General features: G+C 35.8%; 1 long non-coding RNA gene across 1 annotated transcript; it reads left to right on the forward strand.

Moving 5' to 3' along the window:
• The first annotated feature begins 7,221 nt into the window (after positions 1-7,221).
• LOC125472134 lies at positions 7,222-8,842 on the forward strand. The gene is made up of 2 exons (XR_007254062.1): positions 7,222-7,366; positions 8,221-8,842. It is a non-coding gene; the product is annotated as an uncharacterized LOC125472134 (long non-coding RNA).
• The last annotated feature ends 5,969 nt before the right edge of the window (positions 8,843-14,811 follow it).

The following is a 14,811-nucleotide window of genomic DNA, read 5'->3' on the forward strand; positions in this document are numbered from 1 at the left end:
ACAAGAGGTTGTTGTGAATGGGTAAGTGTACCCTCTCATTATTATTTTTGCTAGCCGACATCGTATCATCGTGAGGTGGGCTTGGTAATAGTGAGCCTCCTATAACCTGCTAGGAGCTTTCTTTGAAATCTCCCGGATTCCATCTTGAGGGATATGGAATTTGCCAAAAATGGTGGGTGGTGTCATTCGGTTCAAAGACCCGAATCGTGTGACTTTATCAACAATCAAACTAATTTATTTTATTGTTTATGTATTTAGATATGGTTGGAAGCACATTCGCGAAAATACTCAACAAACATTGCCTAGAGGGGCACAATTTCCCATCATGGTATCGTAATGTCAAGATTCTCCTAACATTGGAGAAGATTGTTTACGTACTAGACAAAGCTCCACCTCACATACCTCTTGACCCTTCGGCCACTGAGGATGAACGTGCTAAGTTTGACAAGTACATTGAGGATGATACACAAGCCAAGTGCTATCTGTTGGCTTCCATGAATGAGGAGCTACAGAGACAGCACGAGGGCATGGACAGTGCATTTTCCACAATACTCCATCTTACGGAGTTATATGGTGAAGGGACGCGCAACCGTCGCTTTAGCACTGTCTGTGAACTTGTGAAGACCAAGATGGTCAAGGGGGCTCCAGTGCATCTACATGCACTGAAGATGATAGGATTCATTGAACAACTGGAGAACCTAGGTACTCCACTTGACGGGGAATTGGCCCAGGACTTTATATTGGCTTCTCTTTCTGATTCATTCTCACAGTTCGTAATGAACTACAATATGAATAAAATGGATAGTACTCTCTCTGAGTTACTAAACATGTTAGTAACTGCTGAGAAAACTATGATGAAAGAGAACGTTGTAGGGACTTCTGTAGTAGCCTATAACAAGCCATCCTCTTCCAAGTCTAAGCCGCAAGGCAAAGGCAAAGGGAAGGAGAAGAAGTCACCCACTCTTAAGCCTAAAAGGGGAGTGAAGAAAAAGAAGGCAATGGAGCCCAAGGGGGCTTGCCACCACTGTGGAAAGGAGGGGCATTGGAAGAGGAATTGCAGGTTATACCTTGCAACTCTTAAGGACAAGCCACAAGGTATGGTTTATGTTCTTATCTTCAATTCTAATTGTTAGATCTTCTAAATATTTATATTTGATATAAAGTGCTAATCACTTGTATAATTGTATATAGGTGGAGGAGCTAAGTAGAAGAGGAACAAGCAAAGAAAAGAGTGGAGAAGGGTTCGGTCACCATGTTTTTGCTTACTACTTGGGAAGTTTGTTTAGGCATTTAAAGATCGTCTTTAAACTTTCTTATTGTGTTAAGAACTTATTATGTGGCTTCATATGATGGAAGACCACTATTAATGCCTAAATGTTTGAAGGTACTTAAATAAGTCTCTAAATGTTTAGAGCTAATTCCTTTTAAGTTAAACATTGTGAATGTTTGTGTTATCATATTAATGTAATGTGATGAATGCCTTCTAATAAATAAAATATTTCCTTAAAGTAATGTTATGAATTGAATATTGTCTTGTTGTATCCTAGATGAGATACATGATTATAATGATATTAGAAATAAGAAAAACGTTTCTTATATGGTTATCACTTAAACCACAATAATCAAGATCACTCTTGATTCAATTAGTAGTTTTGAACAATTAATTGGATATTCTTAAAATTGTTTTAAAATGTCAAGTGTGTTAGTGATTAAACCAAAAATTTAAGTGTCTAAATCAATAAAATGTTTAAAGATTTTAGTCACTTAATAACAAGACATCAACTTAGTGAAGAGTGAAAAAAAAAAATGAGCTTGAAAGGTTTTAAAGCTACTACACAATGTCCTCAACCCGTATACTCCACGTTTATACATTTTTTTGAATGTATGAAATGATTTCTCATTAAAGTCATAAGAAATAGTGGGAGGTGAGAAATTGGATATAAACTTGAATATGATTGGTTTATAGTTGTCTAAATAATAATAGTACTTGACTATTATTGAGAGTTTATAATTTTAATTGTTAAAAGACTCAAGCTCTACAAAACATTAATATTCTATGTTGTGTAACATTCTAAAGAATAGTCTTTGAATGTAGGTTTCGTCAACCTAGCATAAAATGGTTATATGTTGGGAGTTGTCCATCATTCTCTTTTATGAGAACAAGCTAAATAACAAAGCATATGGACAAGTTGATGAAACAAAAGGGAATAGTTTCAAAATGAGTCACAACATATAGTTTAACAACAAGACAATCCGAATTCGTCACCTTATGTAACTATAACGCTCTATGTAGTTTTTTGATAAAGAATTATATCAACCACCTAGAAGGAATGGTTGAGTTTCTATATCCTTAGTAGAAGCCTTGCTTTCACTAAAGACTTGGATAATTCTTATATGACTACATTAAAGTCTTAGTATGACTAAAACTTGAAGAATGGTGTATGACACCATTTAAATGATTCATTTAAATAACTTGTGTTAGCTAGCGTTGTTGATAGTCTCAAAATTGTTGAGACATCATTAATAAGCTAATGGATCTCAATGATTGTCAATAGATCCAAAACAAGTTAGTGGGAGCAATATGCATTCAAATCAAGAAAATTTAAGTGTTAAGTTTTTTGAATGAATGCTAAGTTACAACAAACCCAATGGGAGTGATGTCATAATTTGAGCAACAAGATATGAATAAAGTCTATTTGATAGACTTGATCAAACCTAGATGTTACTCGAAAAATGACAAGACATGACACGGTTAATTTTAAGTATAGACTTGAAATTGGACTTATTGATATAACAAAGGCTATCTCAAGGAAGTTATAGGGGGAAATTAAATCTCAAATGTTGAAGATTTAAGGAAGCATTTTTCTATATGATAGAAAATCACTTTCATAACCCTTATAATAGATGTGTCATAAAATCACAAAAGGGACACATGTATGGACTTGTGAGTAAATATCAAAAGGTGAAAAAACCACATGGGTTGTCACTTTAAAATATTACTATATCCCAGGATCAGAACCATAGCAACTAAAAGAGTATTATTGCCTTTAAGAAAGGAACATCAGAGTGGGACTCTAGAAGCGTGCATTCACTTAGGTTATGAACCAAAGTGAAAATAATCCATTTTAAACAAATGGAACTTCATAATGAATGAAATACTAATCGTATGAATATATTAATAGTATTGTACTACAATGGTCTCAAGGATTGGAGCAAAGTTTGTATAAAGTATACAAACGAAATATATGTCGATATATTGTTTTAGAAACTGCTTCAAAAGGTGTTTTGAATGGAAGGGGTTCTTTTAGAACCAATGATTGAATCCAAACCATAAGGTCGTTAGTAGGATACTACGACGTAATGGGGCGATAGCTCAAGCCATGGAATCAAGGTCTCATCAAAGTATTCGAACACAAGAAAGAGACATCATCAAAATGTTTTAGAAACATTTGATAAGTAAATCCCTTTTAAATTAAAAGGTGATTAAATACATAACCAAGTTAACCTACGAGCATAAGCTCACTCAACTAGCATGTATAAGTTACACTAGTGATTGACTTTAGTGCAAGTGGGAGATTGTTGGAAATATGCCCTGAAAGTCAATCTTTGGAAGAAACCTTTCAGGACAATGTAATGATGTATATATGACTCTTATACATCGGAAGGCAAAGATACTAATTAGGACTATCTCAATGAACGAAATATGTCCTAAATGATGAATCCATGGACAATGGATTGATGGAAGAAGTAATCTAATGATGATTAGACTACAGAGACCTTCTTCTCATAACCATTATGTCCAAAAAGGTTCCTGGTCATAGGATTGTCGGAGGGATACTGACAATGCATAGACCGGTACATACTATGTCTGCTTCAAATGGAAGGATGGAAAGTCTCATCCCATTCGTGTAGTGACACTAAGACAAGTATGTAGGTGCTCATTAAGGGAATGAGTTCACTGAACACAATCGAACGAGAGTACTTGCATAGAGGTCTACTCACATGTCAAGCAAGTAACTCTGAAGGTTGGAATAATGTAAGTAATCCTTTGACCTAAGACATCATAGATGTCTAATGGTTAGGTCCTTGATCTTTGATCATGTCAAACGACATTCCATTGGAGTGTCCACGGCATTGTTGGGGTTAAGGTATCTAAACATGTAGGCATGTGAATGATCAACAAGGAATCTCTGATCCTCGTTATGAGAGGAAGAATACTCTGAGATATGATTCGGGAATCTTCGGCCGAAGTCTCGAGCGTAATGAAGGAAAACGTTCCTATGCGACTCAATTGAATCATATAAGAAAGCATAATCACATTAGGGGTTTGACATAGTATATCCATACCCTAGTGATGTGATTGAGAGTATTGTTTTAGAGAAGGATCGAATTACATTGTAATTCCAACTGAATAGGTTCTCCGAATAAACTTCTACATTAGCTTGGGTAGCCATGATATATGTTTAGATGTCACTCATGGCTTGTGAGTTCTTCTAGATGATTAAATGTAGTCATCAAAGAAGAAGGTGAATTAAAAGTAAGTTTTAATTCACTAAGTGGATGGATTAAATATAATCAATTGGATTGGTGCCAATCACCTCACTGCCTTGCTAATTAGAACCTAAAAGATTGTTCACCAATACACTCTTGTAGTGAGTAACTAATGGATGATGGAAATAATTAATTGGATTAATTAAGTGTTGTGATTAATTTAGAAAGTCTAAAGAAATCATAAAAGCGATAAAAGATCGTTTTGGGCTTAAAGAAATGTTCGGGTTTAATTGGGCCCATTGGGCCTAAACCCATTGGGCTTTTATTCAAGCATTGGATGACTTGAAATAATAAAAGCCCAAGGCCCAAACAACACTAAGAAGGCCGGCCAAAGAGAGGGAGAGAGAAGGTCAATTGTTGACTTGTTTCTTTATGTTATAAAAGGAACTTTATAATGAAAGTTTAAATGGGGGTTTTTTCTTGGTGTTCAAAACAACAAAAGAGAAAAGAAAATAACTCTCTCTAACACTCAAAGGGCCGGCCACCATAAGGGTATTTTAGCTAATCATTTTATCACCCCTTTGGTTTTTCCTTCATCCTTCTCACTACACTAGTGGGTGAGGATCTTTAGAGGTTTTCAATTTTGGAAACTTGAAGAGGACCTAGGAGCACTCCTTCTCAACAAAGTGGAGGAGGCAAGGAGGGAGGCTAGGCTCAAGGAGTTCAAGGAGCAAAGAGCTTGGAGGTGGTCAATCCTTGGTCTAAGATCTAGATCAAGAGGTATAAAACTACTCCTAAACTTTGTTCTTCAATAAATTGTTTTTGATGCATCATAAATAAACCTATGAATCTTGAAGGGGATTTTCATGACTAGAGCTTTGATATTAATTGATGACATGCTTCCGTTATTTTCGTATATAAATTTTGAATTGTATATGCATGCTAGTCAATAGAAATCCCACATAAATCTCATATTTTCCCTTTAGCCCCGACCACGCCCTCACGGTTTTGTTTCTGGGAACTTACACGAGAACTTCCCACTGGGTCATCCATCCTGGGAATGCTCTTGCGTGAACTCGCTTAACTTCGGAGTTTCGATGGAGCCTAAAGCCAGTGAGCTCCCAAAAAGCCTCATGCTAGATAAAAATGAGAATATACATATACGGCTTACATGATCCACTCCCTTGGGTGATGTGGGATGTTACAATCCACCCCCTTAGGGGCCCAACATCCTCGCCGGCACACTTCCAACCAGGGATTGGCTCTGATACCAAATTGTCACATCCCTGCCCGAGCCCTTACCACATCCCGGGCTCGACTCCACCGTAGCACAATATTGTCCGCTTTGGGCCCCGACCACGCCCTCACGATTTTGTTTCTGGGAACTCACACGAGAACTTCCTAGTGGATCACCCATCGTGGGAATGCTCTTGCGCGAAATCGCTTAACTTCGGAGTTCGGATGGCACCTGTAGCCAGTGAGCTCCCAAAAGGCCTCATGCTAGGTAAAGATGGGAATATACATATAAGGCTTACAAGATCCACTCCACTGGGCGATGTGGGATGTTCCATTCGCCGCCACCTTAACAATCCTATGTAGTTATTCCAATTACTTATGAATTACATATGCATAATTTGAAGGTTAGGTTTTCCTAATATATGCCTACTTGGACCCCCAACATAGAGCGTATATGAAACATGCAACCCGTCTGTGGTATTCAAATCAAACCTAAACATGCATGACTCATTAAGCTTTGTGAAACCTTTTGAAAAACCATACAACCCTTAAGATGTGGTAGTCATCCTAAGTGAACTTGCACATATTAATCACAAGAAGCATTCATCAATTTCAGGGACCGATCTTCAACCAAAATTGCATTAAATTACTTTTCTAAAGATCCTAATAGTAGCTAAGCACTGAGACAAGTAGATAGTTTAAACCGGTGATTAATAATTCAAACTTGCATGCATAATATCATAAGCAAATTGAAAAGAAACTATATATTCTTGCTAAGGCTCATGGCCTCAACCTAGCAAACGGAATTTAATTACTAGCAGTCATACAACGAAATATTATTACAAATAAGGATAAAAAACACGTTGAAAATAAACTTGAATCCAAAAGCTCTCTAAAGTGTGCGTGCGTTTTCTCCCCCTCTCCCCTTAATGGCTAAATATCTTATTTGTACTAATACAAAATAAAACCCTGAAAAGTCTTGGAGTAAAACTAGGAAACATAATTAAATAATAAAACAGAAAATAACTAGGTTTTCTATTTGAACTAAAATTCGGATTTCTCAGAAAATCAGACTTTTGACCAATCAAATCAACTCCAATTTGGTCCCAAAAGGTCTCTTTTGAAAGCTTAAGTCATCCCCTACAAATACTCAGAAAACAATCTTCCTTAAAATATGCCATCTTGACCTTCAAAATACCCAAAACGTCCAGAAATGTCAATTTAGGAAAGCTGCACGCTGGGCCTTAATTTCATTGTCACGGTCAAATGGCTTGGTAGAAAATTCTGGAATTTTGACACAATCATCTTGAAAGGCACACGAACACCCTCCATTTGGAATCACTCTGAAATTCATCCGTTTAATCACTTTTTACTGCAGAAGAATTCAAATGTCCTACATTGAAAATTCATAACAAAGTATCAAAATGCTACCAAAATAACTAATAAATTATAACTAAGATTAGGGTAAAATATATGGTATAAAATCAACTTCAATCATCCCTCTCCTTCTTGCTCAGACTACCTCTACCTCTGGTTCAGACAACCATCCACCCAGAGCGGCAATGACGAACTCCGATTAACGAGGACCAGTGACAAATTTGAAAAAAGAGCCAGACGGTCTTGAAAAGCAAAGAATTAGGTATGTTTTCGAAGATATACAAATGACTCTTTCTGCATTATCAATTTTTATGTTCAATTTTGTTGATGCGAGCAGGGTTTTCTCTTATTACAGTTTGCTCTTGTCATTGCTAAATTTGTTCGAATTAACCAATTATTTAAAATTTTCAGTTCAAATCAATTCTTTTCAATTCCAATGGACCCGAACGATCCATTCTCTCCTGTATTCTTTTATGTTATGTCTTATGTATTTGAATAATTTGAAATTTTGGGTGGTTGTTATTCAGCTCTTCCTTCCGTTTGCAAATAAAATGTTATATGTATATGACAGAATATTGGGAGACTTTCTTGGTAGGTTTTTAGTTGTTTGGTGAGTGGACTGTTATGCGAAGGATATGTTTTGGATTTGATGGAGATGCTAATATGGAAAGGTATCTAATATGTGATGGAATTAAATCAGGAATTACCAAATTTGTACTAAAAACATTATTCTTCGTAACAGAGAGAGTCCTATGATAAGAGTTTAGGGTTTAGATAAACTTGAATAGTGTGCCTACGTATTTGGAAGAAATTATCCGGAATGTAGAACGGATGTGCCTATCACATGAGGTGATGTTCGTCTCACATTGAGAGGCAACATAATGTATGCCCTTCTATTATTGTTATTGGTGGTGGTATATCAGGGATTGCAGCTGCACAAACTCTGCATGATAATCTTTTAAGGTCACTGATCTGGAACTATTAGTATTATCTCTCTATATACGTGTGTGTGTGTGTGTGTGTGAATATGTTTAGACCCCTCAGGAATGATCTAAAAATTGTTGTATCTTGCTTGATTTCAGCTTTGTCTTAACATTCTTGTCATAATTTTGTTAGGTGATCTTGCTCGAATCACGGCACGGACTTAGTGGCCGGATTCATACTGATTACTCATTTAGTTGTCCAATCGATATGGGAGCATCATGGTAACTTCATTGATTTTAGTTGAGTATTTCAGGACCTATTTTTTGGTTTTTTCAATAGTTTTGAGTATCTCAGCACAACGTGTTTTCTTTTTTGTGTTTGAGTACAAGTAGCATCACGAGCTGCATAAAGAACAACCACAAAGGGAGAGCCTATACAAAGCAGAGCTTGCAACACGTTCAGTTGCCTCGTTAGCTTCACAATGGACCCACCATTATCTGAGAGAGGAAAAAGGGGTGTAGTTGATTGTTTTCAATAAGGGAAAAATCCTCCATTCACCTTCCGAGAGGAACTCTGCTTGTGAAGTTTTCATTTCACTAAAGTACACTTCTTTCCTAATAGAATCGGAAGTTTAGTAATTTCCAAAATTGTGTTGCTTGAACTTTGATAGTAGACATGTAAAGGACTATCCAATATAGTAGTTACGTTGGTTTTGTAACTCAGACAAAGTTTAATACCTTATGTATTCTTAAGAAGAACGTCTATGTTTTCATGTACATCTGAAAGTGCCTTTCTCCTTTAAAGGATTGCAGTTTATTATCGTGCAGTGAATTGATGAATTCATATCTTGTTGAAGTTTTTAGTTTTACTTATTTAGGCCGTTGTCATTTCTGTAACTGGTTATGGAGTGTATGTGTGCCGATGGAGAGTTATATTGAGACACCTAGAGAGGAATACATGAGAAAATCAACATATGAAACCAGTTTAGCTCCCTAGTAGTACATGAAAAATAAGATGTTCAGTAAAGAGAAATTGTGTGGTTTGATGACCAAATAAGCAGATTAAGGAACAATAGCAATCTCCAAAATTATCATCAAAGTAACACTAGTACTTATTACATCCTTTCAGCCACACTAATTTAGTGAAGTACAAGTTCAACAAAATGATTACGTCTTCTCCATAATTTGACAAAAATTGCCTCCATGGTCTGTATTTTCTCATTTTCCAGGCCCCTTATTAGCACTATTACTTTGTAAAAGGTCATGAAGATACATCATAATTTCTTATAAATTACCAAACAAATTATATTTTATAAAAGCATTCGTAAAAACAATAGGATAATACTTATTGGGTAATACTAGTTACTTGGAATTGTTCGATATAAAGAATGTTATTTTGAGAGTTTGTAACTGGACCAAAAAATGGTACTTGAGTTCCATTCTCAGCACATGATCTCTATAACACTGAAATATATAAACAAGTCATAACAGGTAAATTATATATATATATATATATATATATGTATAAACGATATTAACATTAATTTAAATAAAATACTAGTTACTTGAAATAGAAATCATTTGAGTATAAGTTGTGACTTCAACCGGCTCATCATTTCTTCGATAACCTTGTCTTGAACAAGTGTAAGTTACCCTTGTTACAATACTTGCATTGTTTTTCTTTTTTTTTTTAATCAGTCATGCTTCCTCACGTCAAAACCTTTTTTTCCAGCATACTTGCAACAATAGTTGTATGCGCTCTCTTCAAAACTAACCTCCATTCCAAGTTCTAGATGTCCCGTTATTTCTTTGCTTTTATTTGGATGAAGAGATCCCAAAGAACCATCATGGCTTTGAGATTGACATGTCGGTGAAGGAATTGCAGCTTGTAAATCATCTTCATCACTTGGTAATGACTCGCTATTTAATCTTATAGTTTCTTCGTTCTCTGTAGCCTGCAACACAATATTAATACAAGAGACATGACATATGCTCTCTATTAATTCTTTGCTTTTTTCTGTTGTCTCTCAACGTGAGACAAAATAGAGCCTACTCAACACAAGTATCACAATTTCCAAACCAAAAGCAGCAAACTTTGTCAAAAATAACAACCACCCAAAATTTTAAATGCAAATTCAATTTATAAAAAGACAGAAAACACACCATCAAAAAATACAGCTCAGAGTGGATCCTTCGGGTCCATTGGAATTGAAAAGAAAATGTGGAATTGAAAAGAATTGAATTGAACAGAACTTTTAAATGATTGGTTAATTCTAACAAAATTAACCAATCATTTAAAAAATAAAATGACAAGAGCAAGAGTAAACCTATAACAACCACCTAAAATGTCAAATGCAAATTCAAATTATATAAAGACAGAAAACATTACATAACAATATACAGCAGATAATGGATCATTCAGGTCCACTGGAATTGAAAAGAAAATGGGGAATCGAAAAGAATTGAATTCACGGAATTTGTTAAATGATTGGTTAATTGGAACAAAATTAACTATGACAAGAACAGACCCTACTAAGAGAAAAACTCTGCTCACATCAATAAAATTGAAGATAAAAATTGAGAATGGAGAAATACTGTAGAAATTTTCAGGTCGACGGGCCGAGGGCCCACTCCAACAACACCGATACTATCCCCACTTAACCACCTGCACAATCCTCAGGTGTGGGGTTTTATCACAAAAGGCCTCGATGTTAGTTAGAGAGGGGTATTTCTATTTAAAGCACTCTTCTCTTCTCCCTCTGTCCGATGTGGGACTGGGGGTTCCAACACAATCCTCAGGTGTGGGGTTTTATCACAAAAGGCCTCGATGTTAGTTAGAGAGGGGTATTTCTATTTAAAGCACTCTTCTCTTCTCCCTCTGTCCGATGTGGGACTGGGGGTTCCAACAAATACTCGTCTGTATATCTTCCAAAACATACCAGATTCCTTGTTTTTCAAGATCATTTGGCTCTTCTATTCAATTTTGCTGCTGATTGTTGTTGCGCAAAATTCACCGTTGCTGCTCTGGGTAGATGGCAGTTTGAGCGAGAGTTCAAGGTAGCGAGCGAGGGGAGAGGTATTCTAAGCGAGAGGGAGATGCACGATTAGGGTATGTTTGTTGCACCGGACTATCTCGGACTGGACTAGCTTAGACTAGACTAAACTGGACTAACTTAGTGAAGCATTTGGTGCAGTGTTGGACTAAGAAGCTGGACTAACAATATATTATTATTATTATTATTATTATCTTTTAATTTATTTTCTATTGAAAATAAAAGAAAATTATGAAAACCTCGAATTGAATTTGTGAAATTCCAAGCTAACAATCAATGCCTATTTTACAAACCCAGATCACACTATTATTCAAGACAACTCAGATTCTCAAATTAATTAAGACTTCAAAAACCCATCTCAAACCTTCATTGCTAACCTCTCGATCCCTAAAAACCCCCAACCATCACTAACCACTCGATCCGCTTCTCGGGTGTACCATCCAACGACAGTAGGTCGCCATTGACACACTGATTTCGGCCGTATCGTTTGTAGAAGACACCATTAACCTTTTGAGTACTCCTCAATGTGAATGACGTTTGTTTTTTTTTATCAAAATAAATTTAATTGGTCAGTAATTTAGGTACTCCTCGTAAGTATTCAAGTATTATCCTTATTCTTTTATTAATAGCTAGATGTGTATAATAAAAAATAAAAAATAAAGGGAAAGAGAGATTTATATATAGAGACAAAACTTTCCTTACATTTTAAGGAACTCTACTAGTTTTTAAACATGTCAAAGGTGTTTCCACCCTTGCCGTGTGTTGGGTGTGTTCCTCTTCCTCAAATTGCATTCTTTCATCTTCCTTGTAATTTGATTTTGATGGTTTAGGGTCTGTTCCAACCTCCTTGCTACTTCTCAAGATGATTTCCTTGGCAGTTTCAAATCCTCCCTTCGGATTTGCAATGGTTGAAATAGGGAGTTTGCCTTGGTCTCGAAATTGTCCTACGAACTCCGCTATCTGCCCAATTTGCTTTTCCAAGTGGTCCAACCTTTTGTCTTGATTTTGCATTGCTTTGTTTTGATTTTCTTGCCCTGAGCCAAATTGGTGACTAACTTAATAAACGTATCATTATACAAAGACGTACCTGAATTTGTTTGGGCAGGTTGTGGTGGTTGCATACGTGTTGAATAAAACTCCTCATATGGCTGCCAATATCCTTTGTGTTCAACTTGTTGAAATTCCCACCACATAGAGTTTGAATGATCACTCCAATCTCTTTGTGCACATTGATTTGCTTGATATTCTTGCCTATAAGAAGCACCAAATGTAGGGACACTTTGCATTGTGGACCCTTCGGCATACTGTGATAACTGACACGTAAGATTCGTTATTTGAGCTTGAAGATTAGCAATTGCCATGTCTTGCTTCTCTAGTACCTGAAATCAAAGAAATAAAACTAAATCAAATATCAAAAGAAAAATAAACAAACAAACAAAGGGATTAGCGATTTTACTAGTCCCCGGCAACGGCGCCAAAATTTGATGTGAAATATTCTAACACTCAAATTAAAACCCTATGATTGTAGTATATGAAAGTAGGGATCGTTTTAGGCCGGGGATTAGAAGGGATGTTAATCAACACAATTAAGACTTAAAAACACTAAACTAGACTCTATAGACTCAAAACTAACTTTAGACACTTAAAACAGCAAACAACAATAAAAAAGACTCAATTTTAGACTCAATAAAGTGTTTTGGACGAAAATAACTTTTAACTTGACTCAAAACACTTAAAAACACAACTTGGACAGATTCTAACTAATTTGACACAACAAAGTAAAGAGGGATTGAATTTTGGATGAAATTAAGGTAAAAACAAACAGATTATAAAGACTCTAAACAACTTGGACAAAATTAGGGAAAGCTATAGGTGATAAGCTAGCTAGAGGGTCCTTCTCCACACATGACACATATGCATATGAACCAATTTCCAGTTATTATTCCTTTAGACTATGAATGACAGTGCCCCAAGTTAATTGTATCGCACAACTAACCATCAGATTTTCCTTATCTCATTGAATTAGATGGAATACGCATCTAAACCAAATTATCTTTCTCAAGTTCCCTATATGAAATGCATGATAGAGATACATGTCAAAAGTCATTAAGTTCTATGAAAATCATAAGCATTGACAAGGCATTCATCACTATGAAACGCATGAGACTCTTACCGAGGATTTATTTAACACGATTGTGACTAGCAACCTCCATTACTTGTGAATATAAGTGAATAACTCTTACGTGAAACCCCCTTATACTCTAGCATCAAATTCATGCATGCAAATTAAGTATAGACCCCCAACCCACATACGTAAACAAGTTTTAATAACTTAGATAAGCAAATCACATTCATGCCTTGAGAAACAATAATTGGATGTAATCAATTCATATAAAACATATAATCATGGCTTCGAATTCACCTCTAACTAAAAAGAAGTTAGTTCCACATGTTCTCAAAACAAAGATAATTAAACTAAAACATTAAAAACAAAGATAAAATACACCTAGAAACACTCCCGGTGGCTCCTCCTTCCTTCCTTGCAGCCAACAATGGGGATTTGTGTTAATTTAGGCTCTTGAGGTGTGGTGGATGGTGTGGTGTGAATTTGTGGTAGAGGGTGGTGGTTTTTTAGTGTTGTGGCATCATGTATTTATAGGGTGAAGGGGAGGCACGAAATTGGGCTGAAAAGAACAGGAATTAGGACTCCAAATCACCAAAGAACAAAGATACTTTCAATAAGATTCCAAGGAGGACAAGGAATGGTCCTTGTGGCAGATTCTAGAACTTCTAGAAGGATTACATGTGGCATAAACTTAATGCACAAAAATAGGGCTTCTAGAACTTGAAATAGGTGTTTAAATGTGTAACTAATCCCCTCTAATTAGCTAGATTTAAGACCTAACCTGATTTGGATAGGATAAGATAGGATAATGTTAGAGTTAGGAAAGGATAAGGTTGGTTAGGATAGGATAAGATAAGGTTGGATAAGGTTCCTTATTCCTTGCTATTTCCTTATCTTCTTTGCATTTGGACTTCTTTCTCCAGATTTTTAGCCTTTCCTAGCTTCTCTTGACTTCAATTTCGTCCATCCACATTGCTCCATAGTTAAGCTATCCAATCCATGCCCAAAACTGCTCCAAATAGCCTCAAAATGCACTTTCTTGCTCCTTTTACCATTAGGACATAAAGACATACGAAAATAGCTTAAAAGACTAAAATAGATAGTAATTAACTAACTAAATGCAAGGAAACAACATAACTAAGTAGCATAAATATGCTCCTATCAGGTCGTAGCTCATTTAATCACCTAATGTAATATTTTTTAAGGAAGAAATATAAAAACAAAACAAGCCTTGTTTTTCCGTAACGTTTTCTCACATCAGTGTGGGTATTATGATTCTCCTGTGAATATGTAGTCTTCTCCCTTCTTCTTCCTCAAGCTCTTCAAGCCATGGTCACAGATGTGAGTAAACATTCTGCCTGAAGGACTTATAATTCTTTCGATTTATGAAATGTGTATTTGTTTGTTAATTGGGTTTATGGGTGTAAAATTAAATCAACATATTGAATTAGGTTTATGGGGCATATATTAGGTCGTAAATTAGGGTTTAAAGAGATATTAATAGTTTAGTTAAAAATCAAATGGGTGTGAAAAGTATGGGTGTAGAAATAGGTTACATGGGTTTAAATAAAATTTCCCATGCAAAAAGTAAGTTGGGTGTAGAAAT

The sequence above is a fragment of a genome, unplaced genomic scaffold (assembly GCF_019419815.1).
Source record: "Pyrus x bretschneideri cultivar Hongxiangsu unplaced genomic scaffold, Pyrus_bretschneideri_v1 Contig64, whole genome shotgun sequence".
Lineage (NCBI taxonomy): Eukaryota > Viridiplantae > Streptophyta > Magnoliopsida > Rosales > Rosaceae > Pyrus > Pyrus x bretschneideri.